General features: G+C 37.3%; 1 pseudogene; it reads left to right on the forward strand.

Moving 5' to 3' along the window:
* Positions 1–345: 345 nt before the first annotated feature.
* LOC132481603 (tigger transposable element-derived protein 1-like) lies at positions 346–2112 on the forward strand (annotated as a pseudogene).
* The last annotated feature ends 15394 nt before the right edge of the window (positions 2113–17506 follow it).

Genomic DNA, 17506 nt, shown 5'->3' on the forward strand with positions numbered 1-17506 from the left:
CTCATTTCATGTCTCAGTGTCACATTTTGGTAATTCTTGCAAAATTTCAATCATTATATTAATATATTAATATAATAAATTATATAATATAAATATAATATTCAATATAAATATATAATATATTGATATTATCATATTTGTTATGGTGATCTGCATTGATGTTACTATTGTAATTGTTTTGGGGTGCCATGAACTGTATTCATATAAGATGGCAAATTTAATTGATAAATGTGTGTTCTGACTGCTACACCGAATGACCTTTCCCCCAATTCTCTCCCTCTCCTCAGTCCTCCCTATTCCCTGAGACACAACGATATTGAAATTAGGCCAGTTAATAACCCCACAATGGCCTTTAAGTACTCAAGTGAAAGGAAGAGTCACATGTCTGTCACTTTAAATCGAAAGCTAGAATGATTAAGCTTAGTAAGGAAGGCATGTAAAAAGCCAAGATAGGCCAAAAGCTCAGCCTCCTGAACCAAACAGTTAACCAAGTTGTGAATGCAAAGGAAAAGTTCTTGAAGGAAATTTAAAATGCTACTCTAGTGAGCACAGGAATGATAAGAAAGTGAAATGGGCTTATTGGCGATATGGAGAAAGTTTTAATGGTTTAGATAGAAGATCAAACCAGCCACAACATTCCCTTAATCAAAGCCTAATCCAAAGTAAGGTCCTAACTCCCTTCAATTCTATGAAGGCTGAGAGAGGTGAGGAAACTTCAGAAGAAAAGTTTGAAGCTAGTAGACATTTGCTCATGGGATTTAAGCAAAGAAGCTATCTCCATAACGTAACAGTACAAGGAGAAATAACAAATCCTGATGTTGAAGATGCAGCAAGTTTTCCCGAAGATCTAGCTGAGATAATTAGTGAAGTTGGCTACACTACACAACAGATTTTCAGTGTAGATGAAAGAGCCTTCTATTGGAAGTAGATGTCATCTAAGACTTTCATAGCTAGAGAGAAGTCAATGCCTGGCTTCAAAGCTTCAAAGGACAGGCTGACTCTCTTGTTAGGGGCTAATGCAGCTAGTGACTTTAGTTGAAGCCAGTGTTCATTTACCATTCTGAAAATCCTAGGGCCCTTAAGAATTGTGCTAAATCTACTACTCTGCCTATACTCTATAAATGGAACAACAGGGCCTGGATGACAGCACATCTGTTTATAACATAATTTACTGACTATTTTAAGCCCACAGTTGAGATCTTCTGCTCAGACAAAAAAAGATTCCTTTCAAAGTATTACTGCTGATTGATAATACATGTGGTTTCCCAAGATCTCTGATGGGAATGGGCAAGGACAGTAATGTTGTTTTCATGCCTGCTAACACAATATCCATCCTGCAGCCTATGGATGAAGGAGTAATTTTGACTTTCTTATTATTTAAGAAATACATTTCATAAGGCTATAGCTGCCATAGATGGTGAATCTTCTGATGGATCTGGGCAAAGTAAATTGAATCCTTTATTCAGCATCCTAGATGTCATTAAGAACATTCATGATTCATGGGAAGAGGTCAAAATAACAATGTTCATAGGAGTTTGGGAGAAGTTGATTCCAGCCCTCATGGATGACATGGAGGGGTTCAAGACTTCAGTGGAGAAAGTAACTGCAGATGTGGTGGAAATAGCAAGAGAACTAGAATTAGAAGTGAAGTCTGAAGATGTGACTGAATTGCTGCAATCTCATGATAAAATTTGAAAGGATAAGGAGTTGCTTCATATGGATGAGCAAAGAAAGTGGTTTCTTGAGATGGAAACTACTCCTGGTGAAAGTGCTGTGGAGATTTTTGAATGACAGCAAAGGATTTAGAATATCATTTAAACTTAGTTGATAAAGCAGCAGCAGGGTTTGAGAGGGTGGACTTCAATTTTAAAGAAGTTCTTCTCTGGGTAAAGTGCTGTCAAATAGCACTGCATGCTACAGAGGAATCATTCATGAAAAGAAGAGTCAATTGATATGGCAAACTTTATTGTTGTCTTATATATAAATAATTTGCCCCAGTCACCCTAACCTTCAGCAACCACCACCCTGATCAGTCAGCAGCCCTCAGCATCGAGGCAAGACCCTCTAACAGCAAAAAGATTACAACTTGTTGGAGGCTCAGATTATGGTTAGCATTTTTTATCAATAAAGTATTTTTTAATTAAGGTGTACATTTTTTAAACATAATTCTATTGCACACTTAATAGAGTATATCATAGCGTAAACATAACTTTTACAGGCACTGGGAAACAAAACATTCATGTGACTTGTTTTATTGAGATACTCACTATATTGCTGAGATCTGGAGCTGAATCTGCAGTGCCTCTGAGGTCTGCCTGTACACTCACTTTAAACAGATAATCCCCAGAGGTTCTGCTAGACCAGGAATCTGCAAACTCTAGCCCTTTGGCCAAATATGTTTTTATAAGTAAAGTTTTATTGTTACACAGCCATAATCTGTATTGTCCATAGTTCTTTTGGAATACAGTGACATAGTTTGGTAGTTGTCACAGAGATTGTATGGCCCCAAACCTAAATATTTACTACTTTACTTTTTACAGAAAAAAATTGCTGAGCCCTGCAGAGGACATTACACAGAACTCCATTGAAAAGACACCCAGTAATCTCTTTTGCCCATTTCCAAAATTTGGATGAATGTTTTTTTAAAATCCTATGGATACTGAAATAGAGTGAAATTAGCAATCGTACAGCATACAAATCAAAATTGAAAAAGTGTATCTCTATATAGTAGCATAATAGAATTGGAAAATAAATATTAGGGACAGGAGGGTGAGTGTGGCTATAAAGACGTAGCACAAGAGAGCCTTATGGTGATGGAACGGTTCTAGATCTTGACGGAGTTTATGGTTGCATGAATCAACACGTGATAAACCTGCATAGAACTACACATATGTACAAGTGTATGTAAAATTGGTGAAATCTTAATAAGCTCTGTGGATTATACCAATGTCAGTTTCCTGGTTTTGATACTATTCTGCTATCATTATGATGCACGATGTCACTATTGGGGGAAACTGGGAGAAGTGTACACAACTTCATGTATTTGTTTGAAAAGTCCTGTAAATCTGTATTTCAAAGTAGAAACTATATATATGCTCACAAAAATTATAGTTTTCACAAAAATAATTGTTCTCTTAGAATGTTCATAGCAGCTTTTTAGCAATAGCCAAAAATTGGAAACAATTCAAATATCCATCATCAGGAGAATGGATAAAGGTATTATAGTATATTCATATAATGGAATACTACTCAACAATGAAAAGAAATGAACTTCTGATACATGGAAAAACATCAATGAATCACATAGATACTATGTTGGGGAAAAAGCTGAACTCAAATGTATCCATACTATATGATTCATATGTAGTTCTAAAACAGGTTAAAAAATATAAAAAATGACATATGGTTGTCTTTAAGTGAAGGTGGTGCAGTGGGATTGACTTAGAAGGGGCATAAGGAAACTCCCTCAGAATATAGAAATATTGTGTATCTTGTTAAAGAGTAGGTTATGCAGATGTAAATTTTACATACACATTCAAAAATAAGTATTAGATTAAAGTTAATAATTTTGCATTGTTGGTGGTATATTTTAGACTGGAGCTAATGAATAGATATTTTGAGCATAATGGAACCAGTGTTTTCACAGTAAAGAACAGAGGTACAAATATGCAAAGGGGAGATATTAGGACATACCTTGTAGTTCTTGATTGGGTTTCTACATATTAGTGGATATATACCTCTGTTACCTCTATGGGCCTGGAAGCAATTCCACACCAATAACAATGAGCACAACTAGGACCCCGACCTTTATTTATAAATTCCAGAAAATACAAGATGACCCTGGAATATCTCATTGCTCCAGAAAGTAAGGAAGTACCCCAAGAATGATGGAGACAATTCAGAATGACACTGAAGCTAGCTAGAAGTGTTTTCACTGGCCAAATCTAGAATGATTTGAAAATCAAAACTAATAATGAGATTACTAGTTTCTATCCCATTTAATAAAATAAGAATCTATGAATAAATACTGATAAAAATTAATCAGTTATTTAATAATCCAGTGACTGAGAAGGAAAGGCTCTTTCTTACAGTAGAATGCCATTAGAAAGAATGATTGAGTGAGGAAATCATCAATAAATGCTAAAATTACTGGGCAAAAGTTTGATGAAGAACAGGATATTTGCATAATTTCAACACATCTCTCCACAAATCATTAATTTTAAGTGAAAGAATAGTAAATTTATAGTGGAGAAACTTGGCAGTCATTAAGTTAACTAAGTGATCAAAGTTATTATCACCAATTATGGAGCATATCAACATTGTGTACCTCCTGACATGATGTGCTGAGAAGGGTGTATCACCTCTGCAGTATTTCTTCCAAAGTACATAACTTGAATATATTCATGAGGACACATCCAACACAGCCCAATTTAGGAATATCCTACAAAATAATTGTCCCATACTATTAAAAAATGTCAAGGTCAACAAAGATAAATACTATGAGACTATTTTAGATGAAAAGATACATGACAAAAAAATATACTGTTTGATCTTAATTGGATCCTGGAGTAGGAAAATCAGATATGAATATATAAATGTTCCTGGGACAATTGACATAATATGTTATAGTTATGGACAAGAATGTGTTTTTAGGAAAAACATACTAAAATGTTTGGAGACAAAATAGTACAACATATCCATAGTGACTCCAACTTGCTCTCAAACAGTTAAAAAACTAATTAACTAAATAAATAAATGTGTATGTGTGTTTGTGTGTGTGTGTGTTTGTGTGTGTGTGTGTGTAGGAGGGGGAGAGAGAGAGATTGTAAACAATCAGTGAATCTGGATAAAGAATATACAGGACTTCCTAAATACTATGTTCAATGCTTTTCTTTAAGTGTGAAATTATATAAAAATAAACAGTTACAAAAATACAATGTTTGCTTAGCTGTTCACAGATCATTTTTTTTAGACATCAAACCTGTACCAATAGTTTGCAAATGGAAGAACGGGGAGAGAGTAGACATTGATTTCCTTCTGCCAGAAAAAACCTGAGGCATTCTGATGTTTTTTCCTGATGCATACATAAGGGATTTTGCACATAATAAGCACTTGAGTACATGTCAGCTATTGATATTATTATGGGTCTTTAGCTACCAGATTTCTTTTCTGCTCTCATACAGTGGGCCTGAAGTAAGTGCTCTTTGCCTCCAGGCTCCTCATTTATTTCCTATGGAGAGTTATATGGTCTTCTTAAATTGTATCATCTCAGTGCTCCTGTTTGCTGAATAACAAACTGCCTCAAACTTAATGATATAAAACAATAAACATTTTATATTCGTGGACACTAGTGGGTCAGGAATTAGGAAAGGACTAAAGACAAGGGAGAACAGCTTGTCTCTGCTGTATAATATGCGGGACCTCAAGTGGGAAGACTGACAGGCTGGCTGTGACTTGACATTGGGGACTGGGATCATTTGAGGGCTATTAACTCACATGTCGTGCACTGCGGAGGGCTTGGAAGAGTGAGATGGTCCATGGGTGCACCTACGTGTGGCCTGTCTGTGCGGCTTGGTTTCCTCCCACAGTGGAGGACTCTGAGTAGTCAGACTTTATCTATGGTGGCTCAGGACTCCAGGCAGCAGTCTTCTGAGAACAAGGCGGAGGCTGCACTTCCTTTTTTGACCTTGCCTCAGAAGTCATGCAGGTCCTCTTCTGCAACATTTTTTGATTACAAGAAAGTCAAACGCCCACCTAGATTCAAGGGAAGTGTACATAGACCCTACCTCTCAATAGGTGGAGAATCAAATTTATATTGCAGAAAAGCAGGTGGGATGGGAATTACTGCTGCAGCCATTTTGGGAAAATACAGTCTATCACACCAAGCCTTTTTAATTTCAAGGAACAACTCATCTGCTTTAGACCCTTTACCTTTCTCATCATTTCCAACGATTTCCTCTTTAATTTTACAGAAAGAGTTCAGAAAAGCTGTTCTCTAAAAGCTCACTGTACAATATCAATGGTAACTATATCAATCCTACAAAAATCAATCTCCAAAAATTTGGAAACAGAGTGAGACCAAAAGAATGTAGATATATTGAATGTATTATAAATGCATTCTTTTAAATTGGAAATATATTCCCATTCTGATATAAGAATCTCTGGGATGGGACTTGTGAATCTATCATTTAACAGCCTTTCTAGCATCACCTGGGATCTTATTAGAAATGCAGAATCAGAATCTGCATTTTAACAAGATCCCCAGGAAATGGGTATGCACTTGAAAGTTTGGGACTCTCGGCTTAATTCTGACGATCTTCCAGGTGTGGACACCAATTTATTTAAAAGCAGTGTTTATCGGAATGTGGTTGACCAGGACCACCTGCAGCAGAATCATTTACTGAAGCTCTAGAAGTTGAGGCCATGGAATCTGCATTTTATTAAAGTCCTCTCCCCCCACCCCAAGTGATTCTTATGCTAACTGAGGTTGGAGAGCCACTTCTCTTAAGCAGTGTTCTTGGCGTGGACATCACACCAGCAGCATTAGTATCACCTGGAAACTTAGAAATGCACATTCCTTTTTTTTTAATTTTATTGAAGTACAGTTGATTTACAGTGCTGTGTTAATTTCTGCTGTACAGCAAAGTGATTCAGTTATACATACATATATATTCTTTTTCATACTTTTCCATTATGGTTTCTCACAGGATATTGAATCTAGTTCCCTGTGCTATACAGTAGAACTTTGTTGTTTTTCCATTCTCTATATAATAGTTTGCATCTGCTAATCCTAAACTCCCAGTCCATCCCACCCCTACCCCTATCCCGCTTGGCAACCACAAGTCTGTCCTCTATGTCTGTGAGTCTGCTTCTGTTTCATAGGTATGTTCATTTGTGTTGTATTTTAGATTCCACATATAAGTGATACTATATGGTATTTGTCTTTTTCTGTCTGACTTACTTCGCTTAGTATGCTAATCTCTAGGTCCATCCATGTTGCTGCAAATGGCATTAAGAAATGCACAATCTTGGGTGCTATTCCAGACCCACTGGATCCGAAACCCTAGGGGTGGGGCTCGGCAATCTGTGTTTTAGCAAGCCCACTGGATGAATCTCATGCATTCTAATCTGAGAACTACAAGTCTAGGCAAAGTACCCAGAAATAGCTAACATCAGATTAGTAATTTACCAGACCCGGGTTTGTGTTGCTGACACTAAAAGATTTCACTCAGTTTTCCAAACCTTGTTCATTACTTTAGCTAAAAATTATGAAAAATTATTTTGTATCATGTCAGTGATTTTATAGGGAAACACATCTATTGTCATTTTTACATTTTGGCCGAGTGTTTTCATTTTAATTTCCAGGTACAGCTTTGGTGTTTCCAATTTGTCACATGCACTTCATAAATATTAAATAGCATAGAATATTGCACGTAGGCCATTTCTTTTGTACCATTTACCATTACAGATGAGTGACAAGTATAGCCCTTTCAAGTCATATGCAAGTGACTGGTAGCCCACCTGTATCTGTTGTTTACCAACTGTTTAGTTGTCACGGGTATAACAGCATGTCTGACGGCCCAAATAGACCCAGTGTTAATGAAAAGGAATACCTGGGCAGAGCAGAGTCTCTGACTCTTGCCCCATCAGTTGAAACAGCTGTGATGTACATCCTGCTAAGAAAAGGTCAAGAAGGGCAAGCAAGCTTTGTAAGAAAGAAAAAAATAAAAAGAGGACACAACTTATGCTCCTCTAAGTAAGCTGGTCTCACTGGATATGGAGAATGACTGTAAAAAGGCACAAGAGGTGTCTCTGGGGAGTGGGTTTAAAAAGAAATGCAACACTCTGAAGACATGAAATATATTTTTGAGGAGAGGAGATCTTGCCTCTGTCCCCACTGCATATGTAGCTATGACGTCATTATAATACTTGTGGTATACCACATTTCAAGGTCTTATAGAATTGTCACTGTCCTGCATTACAGTGTATAGATAACCAGCTGTGAGTTTGCTGTGTGGCTGATAGCTGGTATTGTATGCAAAGTTCTGCATGATGGATATGTCTGGGATGAAATACATCATTTGGAAATTTTATAGAAAACCGAGTTGCAGCAGTGTGAGATGGTCTAGATATGGTTCTTACATCAAAATGAAAGGGATGGTAAGATATCCATTTTGTAAAAGTAGATGTATGTGCACTGAAAACAGACTGCAAGGAAATATAGCCAGATGTGAGTAATCATTATGTCTGGGTGGTCAGATTACGTTAATTTAATCTCTCTACTTGTCTGCTTTTCCAAGTTATCTATAATAAAAATGTATGACTAGGTGTTACTTTTACAGTATAATTTTATAAGATGACTTAGTTTTGCTTAATGGAAAGGGCACTGAAAAGATATACATTTCACTACTGCTAAATCAGATGCAGTGCCTTCTCTGGTGTAGTGTGGTCTTGGACCAGTAGCAACGACATCACTTGAAATGTTAGAAATGCACCCAAGTCCTACTGAATCAGAATCTTCAATTTTACGAGATTCCCAGGTGATGTCTGTGCACAAAAATTTTGGAGAAGCATTGCGGTAGTGTATTAGTCTCATTAGCCTTAGGAAAGAGAAACATCCATGCTAAAATGTTAAATTCCTATATCAGGCATTGCATTCAGATAGACTCTACTGAAAGTAGAATTTTCAAATTGAGTCAGGCTACTTAATTTAAAGATGTATAGGTAAAGTAAATTAAAGAATCTATAGTAGAGAAAATTTATTAAGGAAGGAAAATGGGACCAAATGCAGCTTATTTCTCATTTGGTTTTCTTTCTCACTAACAGTACTTTGTATTGCAGTGGTTCAGCACCTGGAGATAAAGTTTGCTGCCAACCAAAAGTAATAGTAAGCTTATGTAAATGTCAGGAATTCCCACGGTGCCCTCCTTTCTGCAGTTTCAGGGAAAATAGCTTGTGCAAAAGCTTGGATTGTAATTATTACAGCTGGTGGGTTTTTCTAACGCCACAGCCATTCAAGAATCATTTATAATTGGTAATGTACTTATTACCAAAGTGTGAAGCACAGCAAGTCCAGACTCCTGTTTTTTTGGTATGATTTACGCCTCTATTTTTCTCTTCTGTAAGCTGTTATCAAATGTAATATATTTCATTTTTTCTGAATATTTCTGAATATATTATTTAGTAAACACTTCAGAATCCAAATAGGTGATAGAATATATATGCAGTTTTTTTTTTTTTTTTTTTTTTTTTTTTTTTTTTTTTTGCTGTACGCGGGCCTCTCACTGCTGTGGCCTCTCCCGTTGCGGAGCACAGGCTCCGGACACACAGGCTCCGCGGCCATGGCTCGCGGGCCCAGCCGCTCCGCCGCATGTGGGATCTTCCGGGATCGGGGCACGAACCCGTGTCCCCTGCATCGGCAGGCGGACTCTCAACCACTGCGCCACCAGGGAAGCCCTATATGCAGTTTTAAAGATCCCAGTTTACAAATGCATCTAGTATGTATATAGGTTGTTAGAAAAGAAAGGTGTATTGCTACTTCTGACGTTTTTTAGTAGATAGTTACTTATACTGCTTCCTCTCCCCCATCCTCCATTCTGTGTGTGAGTGTGTTTCTGTGTTTGACTAATGAGAGAAACAGAAGGAAAGCAGCATGATGTGTAGCCTAATACAGTGTTTCTCCAATTTAATGTGAAAGTGAAGCACCTGGGAATTGTGTTAAAGTGCAGATCCAGAATATTTCCTTATCAAGATCAGAGAGGAAAGAACCCAGACTTCAGAGGCAAAAAAAGACCAAAAAACAAAACAAAAAAACCCCCTCAAAAACCAAACCCCCCACAAAACTTAGCCCAGATAATTGATCTTGTGTAAGTTACTTCAATTCTATGATTACTTTAATTTGGATTTCATCATCTGTAAAATGGGGCTAAAAATTGTGAGGATTCAAAAAACAAAATAATGCTTGTAAAGCACGTGACACATAGGAGAAACTCAATAGATAGTAGTCATTGTATTATTGCCATTAGATGAATGGCCTGGCATTTCCAAATGACTGAAGGTAAAGAGGTGTCAAATGAAACACCTAACGTATGTCATGATGTGAAATCTCAAGCTTGCTTATGTCTGATCCTTTTCTGCTCCTTTAACTGCAAGAATATACCCCTGGACCATGAACTGACAGAGAAGAAAAATGGGATGCTTATATCATTTCAGCAATCCCAACTTCAGTCCAGAGCCTGGATTGTATCACTATCAGTTTTGGATATCATTGTTTTGCAGGATCTTAGTTCCCTGACAAGGGATTGGACCTGTGCCCCCTGCAGTGCAAGCATGGAGTCTTAACCACTGGACTGCCAGGGAATTCCCTTGGGTGTCATTTTTGTTCTTGCCTTAACAATGAATAGTAGTATTAGGCTGCAACCCACAGGACTACAAGGCCTGTACTTGCCCAGCTTCAAGACCTAAGAAAGATCCCAGAGTCAGCAAGAGACATCAATGGTTTAATGGATGGGAGAGTTTACACATCTGAAGCAAGGTCCTGGAGCGACACAGCCATCTTGAGCGGCCTGACCATACAGGCAGCACCTAATCTTTCAGACTTCATAGACTTTTAATTTTCTTGGTTATAACCTCACATCATTTTGTTTTTTATTTTGTTCTTTTTGTTTCTTTGTTTTGGATAAGAATTGGAATTCTCCCTCCAGCTAAGTTGCCTTAAACTTCCTTGCAATTCCAGAAACTCTCCAGTTCTAACACCAGCTAATCCTATAACAGTCCTTGGGTTTACCCCACTCCTTGGAGAGGGAACCAGATTGTTTTAGACCTGCCAATAAAAATATTGAAATGAATTTGAACAGATTTATTAGTCAAATATTCTAGCCTCTGATTGCACATGGAGATCCCCACACAAAATTCCCTGCACATCCACAAAATTATTCCCTCATGCATACTGTTTATATTATACTAGAATGACACACTCAACAGACAGTAAGGGTAAGAAAGGGAATCCCAGCATTGTGTGTTGGTGTTTGTTTCCTAGGAGTTCCATTTCCTTGTATAGATTTTATACAATACAAGGTTAGTTCGCAGGTACCCTTCACACGTCGAGGTGTTCTGAGTTAAAACTGTACATTTTTATGTGAAAAATGCCATTGGTAATTTGATAGGGATTGCATTGAATATGTAGATTGCTTTGGGTAGTATATTCATTTTCACAATATTGAGTCTTCCAATCCAAGAACATGGTAGATCTCTCCATCTGTTTGTGTTGTCTTTGATTACTTTCATCAGTATCTTATAGCTTTCTGAGTACAGGTCTTTTGCCTCCTTAGGCAGGTTTATTCCTAGGTATTAAATTCTTTTTGTTGCAGTGGTAAATGGGATCAATTCCCTTAACTTCTCTTTCTGATTTTTTGTTGTTAGTGTATAGGAATGCAACAGATTTCTGTGTATTAATTTTGTATCCTGAAATATTATCAAATTCATTGATTAGCTCTAGTAGTTAAAAAATCTAAAAACAATAAACACTGAAGAGGGTGTTGAGAAAAGAGAACCCTCTTACACTGTTGGTGGGGATGTAAATTGATACAGCCACTGTGGAGAACAGTATGGAGTTTCCTTAAAAAACTAAAAATCAAACTACCATATGCCCCAGCAAACCCACTACTGGGCATATACCCTGAGAAAACCATAATTCAAAAAAGTCATGTACCACAATGTTCACTGCAGCACTATTTACAATAGCCAGGACATGGAAGCAGCCTAAATGTCCATCAACAGAGGAATAGATAAAGAAGATGTGGTACATATATACAACAGAATATTACTCATCCATAAGAAGGAATGAAATTATGCCATATGCAGAGATGTAGATGGACCTAGAGTCTGTCATAGAGCGTGAAGTAAGTCAGAAAGAGAAAAACAAATATCGTATATTAACGCATATATGTGGAATCTAGAAAAATGGCACAGATGAACCTAAAGCAGAAATAGAGACAGACGTAGAGAACAAACGTATGGACACCAAGGGGGGAAAGGGGGTGGGGGGCGGTGGGATGAATAGGGAGATTGGGATTCACATATATACACTACTATGTATAAAAGACATAATGAGAACCTACTGTATAGCACAGGGAACTCTACTCAGTGCTCTGTGGTGACCTAAATGGGAAGGAAATCGAAAAAAGAGGGGATATATGTATGCGTATAGCTGATTCACTTTGCTGTACAGCAGAAACTAACACAACATTGTAAAGCAACTATATTCCAATAAAATTTTTTTAATGGTACTTTTTTCTTAATCATGGTTGAATATATGATTTATATTTTGACATCTAACCTTCAGTGAATGATTCTGAAATCTCACCAGCTGGGTATTCATTAGGTCCAGAATGACTAGTTGGACTTATTTTTCTTAGCTCTCTTTGAACTTATTCCTGTAAGTAGTGTTAAAACTTCTCTCACACTTGTCCTATTTTCTGGCAAACTCAAAGTCACATTTTTCATTTTCCATAGTCACTTACACATATAACTCATCAGTTTCATTTTATTTCTGCTTGACTTACTGGCATAAAGTTATCATTCAATGTACAATTTTAATGGTGTATCTATTCAAAATTTATCAAAGCTTAATAAATCACCAGTGTAAACATCACTAATATTATCAATACTAATGCGATTGCCATTGCATTATTGCTAATCATGGACACTATTATTAATATACAGGCATACCTTGTTTTATTGTGCTTTGCTTTATTGTGATTTGCAGATACTGCATTTTTTACAGATTGAAGGTTTGTGGCAACCCTGTGTCTATTACAAGTCTATCAGTGACATTTTTCCAACTGCATTTTCTCACTGCATGTCTATGTGTCACATTTTGCTAATTCTCATAATATTTGAAACTTTTTCATTATTATTATACTTTTTATGGTGGTCTGTGACCAGTGATCTTTGATATTACTACTGGTAAAAGGTTATGATCTGCTGAAGGCTCAGATGATAGCAGTAACCCATTTTTAAATTAATGTATGAACATTTTTTAGACATTGTGCTATTGCACATTTAATAGACTACAGTATAGTGTAAACATAGATTTTATATATATACCAAGAAACCATAAAATTAATGTGACTTGCTTTATTGAGATATTTGCTTTATTATGGTGGTCTGGAACTAAACTTGCAATAGCTCCAAGGTATGCCTGTACTGTTATTATTAATAATGCATGATACCTTATGGTGTGAAATACTCAGAGTATAGATTTTAATCATATTGTGAATGTATGTATTTTTTTTTTCTAAAAATTGTTTCAAACATTAACAGTTTTATTCCAGTATAAATTTTATGGTCAGTCTTGACTGATAAATATTTATTGAGCATCTACTATATTTAAGGTCCAGAGCTAGATACCAAGGGTATGTAGTTATATGAAAGTTTAGGCCTTTGAGGAACTTGTAGCCTAGTTGGGAAGACAAAGCACATTAAAAATCAGAAAATCCGTGGGTGGAAAAAGTCCCTGTCTTAATCTGCACAAAGTGCTTTAATAAAATACCATGGAGTGAGTGATTGAACAACGTACATTTTTTCCCAGAGTTCTGGAAGCTGGGAAGTCAAAGGCCAAGGGCCAGCAGATTTGGTGTCAGGTGACAGCCCACTTCCTGGTTTGTAGACAGCCACTCTTCTCACTAGGGACCAACATGATCTTTCCTAGGTGTGTGCTCATGGGGTGGGGGCAGTAAAAGATAGATAGATAGAGAGAGAGAGAGAGAGAGAGATCTGTCTTCCTTTTCTTATAATCCCATCATGTGGCTCCCACCCTCATGGCCTAAACTAATACTCATTACATCCCAAAGGCCCCACCAAATACCATCACACTAGGGGATAGGCCTTCAATACATGAATTTTCAAGGGACACATTTAGCTCATAATAATTCATAACATTTATCTTGCTTATCTGATCCTTAAGTCCTCTCTACAACCCCATAAAATAGTCACACCATCTCTTATTAAATATTTCCAATAGCAGGGACTTCATTTTCTCCTGAGGTAGCAGCTGATTCTGTGTTAAATAAGTTCTATTAGAAATTTCTTTTTCGACTCGAGTTGAAAGTGATCCCCCATAGTTTTTGACCATTGGCCCTGGTTCTATCTTTTGGACCCTATAGAACCATTCTATTTGCTCACCATACAGGAGTACTTATAGTAGTCAAAAATAATTAGCCTATTGCCTCTTGCAATAGCTTCTCTTCTCCAAAATAAACATCCCTAGATTCCTCGGAAATTCATTCTGTGCAAAGTCATGGTTTTTAATTTTTCTTAATCTCCTGGATGCTGGCCTTTCTACATGCATAAAATTTTAAATAATAATATGATATTGTATACATTAAGTGCCTAATAAGTAATTCAGGCAATGAGAGTTATAGGAGTTCAGAGAGAATATTAACTGAGGACCAAGTGATTGGGCAGGGTTTAGTGGATGAAATCATTCTTGCACTGGTTCTTAGAAACATGAAGATGAGAGAGGGTAATGTGAAAAAAAGGCCCAAAAGCTGCATTGTATGTGGCTACTTCAGGAATCATGTTCAGATCAGTTTATCTCAATTAGGTGCCGAGTATAGGCACTGAATCATTCCACTGAAATCCATGTAAAAAACATCTGTACCAAAGTTTGATTAATTTTTGTCCTATATCCTCCCTAACAAATAATATCCAATTTTTATGCATTTCCATGTAAAGCAAGAGTCAAGTGTATTTGAATATCAGTAGCTTACCTCAGTTTTAAGAACACCTCATGAAAGTTTTAAATGGATTATTTTGAGTAGGCTGATTTCCTTGTGATGTGATGTGCTAGGGAGAGACCTCCCCTGCCATGAATTAGATGCTTCTAAAGCAGGAGGTTCTGATGAAAACACCAAATTATCTAAGCTTTGGTTTCAATGGAGTCCAGTCAATCGAAGACCCAAACATATGTAACATATTCTGTGAAACTTTCACTGACTCTCACAGGCTGGAAGTGAAAAGTACTAAGGAAAGAAAGGAGAACATAGGGTCAGGATGAGTAAGGACACATTGGTGTACTTACGGGATAAGCTGTGGGTAGGATACATTTTCTCTGCTAGCACATATGGTGTTCAAAAGAGAGCTGGGTTGCATGTAGCGACATGGTATAGTATGTTTATGATATATATTCTGTAACCTGTGTGGTGGAGGCGAGTATCTGTCAATGCTTGTTAATTTTATCTACTTAGCTCAGAGGATGGCTGGCTGTATTGGGATGGGTGAGATATTTTTATTAATATATTTTATTGAAGTATAGTTGATTTACATTGTAGTATTAATTTCTGCTGTACAGCAAAGTGAGTCAGTTATACACACACACACACACGCACACACACACACATATATATATATATACTTTTTCGTATTCTTTTCCATTATGGTTTATCACAGGATATTGAATATAGTTCCCTGTGCTGTACAGTATGACTTTGCTGTTTATCTGTCCTATACATACTAGTTTGCATTTGCTAATCCCAAACTGCCAGTTCTTTCTTCCCGCATCCCTCCTCCCCCTTGGCAACCACAAGTCTGTTCTCTATGTTTGTGAGTCTGTTTCTGTTTCATAAATATGTTCCTCTGTGTCGTATTTTAGATTCCACATATAAGTGATATCATATGGTATTTGTCCTTCTTACTTCACTTAGTATGCTAATCTCTAGGTCCATCCATGTTGCTGCAAATGGCATTATTTCATTTTTTATGACTGAGTAGTATTTCATTGTATATATGTACCACATCTTCTTTATCCATTCATCTGTTGATGGACATTTAGGTTGTTTCCATGTCTTGCTTATGGTAAATAGTGCTGCTATGAACATTGGGGTGCGTGTATCTTTTTTTAAACTATAAATTTATTTATTTATTTATTTATTTTTTGGCTGTATTAGGTCTTTGTTGTACATGGGCTTTCTCTAGTTGCAGCGAGCAGGGGCTACTCTTCATTGTGGTGCACAGGCTTCTCATTGTGGTGGCTTCTCTTGTTGTGGAGCACGGACTCCAGGTGCACAGGCTTCAGTAGCTGTGGTGTGCAGGCTCAGTAGTTGTGGCTCACGGGCTCTAGAGCACAGGCTCAGTAGTTATGGCACACAGGCTTAGTTGCTCTGCGGCATGTGGGATCTTCCCGGACCAGGATTCGAAGCCGTGTCCCCTCCATTAACAGGCAGATTGTTAACCACTGTACCACCAGAGAAGTCCCAGGGTGCATGTATCTTTTTGAATTGTAGTTTTGTCTGGGTATATGCCCAGGAGTGGGATTGCCGAATCATATGGTAACTCTATTTTTAGTTTTTTGAGGAAACTTCATAGTGCTTTCCTTAGCAGCGGCACCAATTTACATTCCTACCAACAGTGTAAGCGGGTTCCCTGGTGAACTATTTGAATGAAACCCTAAGAAGTAGCTTGTCAGAAGGGCCAAGTCTAGGTACTGATATTGTGTGAAAGCTCTCATAATAAGTCTCTTCCTGTAGCTTGAAAACATTTATTCATTACTTATGAAATAATAACTGACCATCTCATGTGTCAGAAACCTAACAAACCCTGGAGATGGTGAACCAAAACAGACAATCCCTCTCTTCGAGGTCCTCATGATTGAGGCTGAGAGACAGACATCAATGTCATAATCACGTGCAGAACTATCTGTTAACCTAACTGTTCCAAGGATAAAGAAGAGGTGCTATGAGAATAACATGGTGTGTGTCCTTTGTGTGTTCTGTGTATTCCCTACTGTACCTAGAGACACCAGCCAGTTGCTGCTACAGGCCTCGATGGGGTGACCCTCAATTTGCTGCTGCTTTTTTGTTTTTCTCATTTGAGGTTGTGATTAAATTTATTTATTTATTTATATTTATTTACTTTTTTACACCTTTATTGGAATATAATTGCATTACGTTGTACTAGTTTCTGCTGTATAACAAAGTGAATCAGCTATATGTATACCTATATCCCCATATCCCCTCCCTCTTGCACCTTCCTCTCACCCTCCCTATCCCATACCTCTAGGTGGTCACAAAGCAAGGAGCTGATCTACTTGTGATATGTGGCTGCTTCCCACTACTTATCTATTTTACATTTGGTAGTGTGTATATGTCCATGTCACCCTCTCACTTCATCCGAGCTTCCCTTCCCCCTCCCTGTGTCCACAAGTCCATTCTCTACATCTGTATCATTATGCCTGTCCTGACCCTAGGTTCGTTAGAACCGTTTTTTTTTAGATTCCATATATATGTGTTAGCATATGGTATTTGTTTTTCTCTTTCTGACTTCCCTCTGTATGACAGACTCTAGGTCCAACCACTTCACTACAAATAAATCAATTTTGTTTCTTTTTATGGCTGAGTAATATTCCATTGTATATATGTGCCACATCTTCTTTATCCATTCATCTGTCGATGGACACTTAGGTTTCTTCCATGTCCTGGTTATTGTAAATAGTGCTGCTATGAACATT

Source organism: Mesoplodon densirostris, chromosome X (genome assembly GCF_025265405.1).
Source record: "Mesoplodon densirostris isolate mMesDen1 chromosome X, mMesDen1 primary haplotype, whole genome shotgun sequence".
NCBI lineage: Eukaryota > Metazoa > Chordata > Mammalia > Artiodactyla > Ziphiidae > Mesoplodon > Mesoplodon densirostris.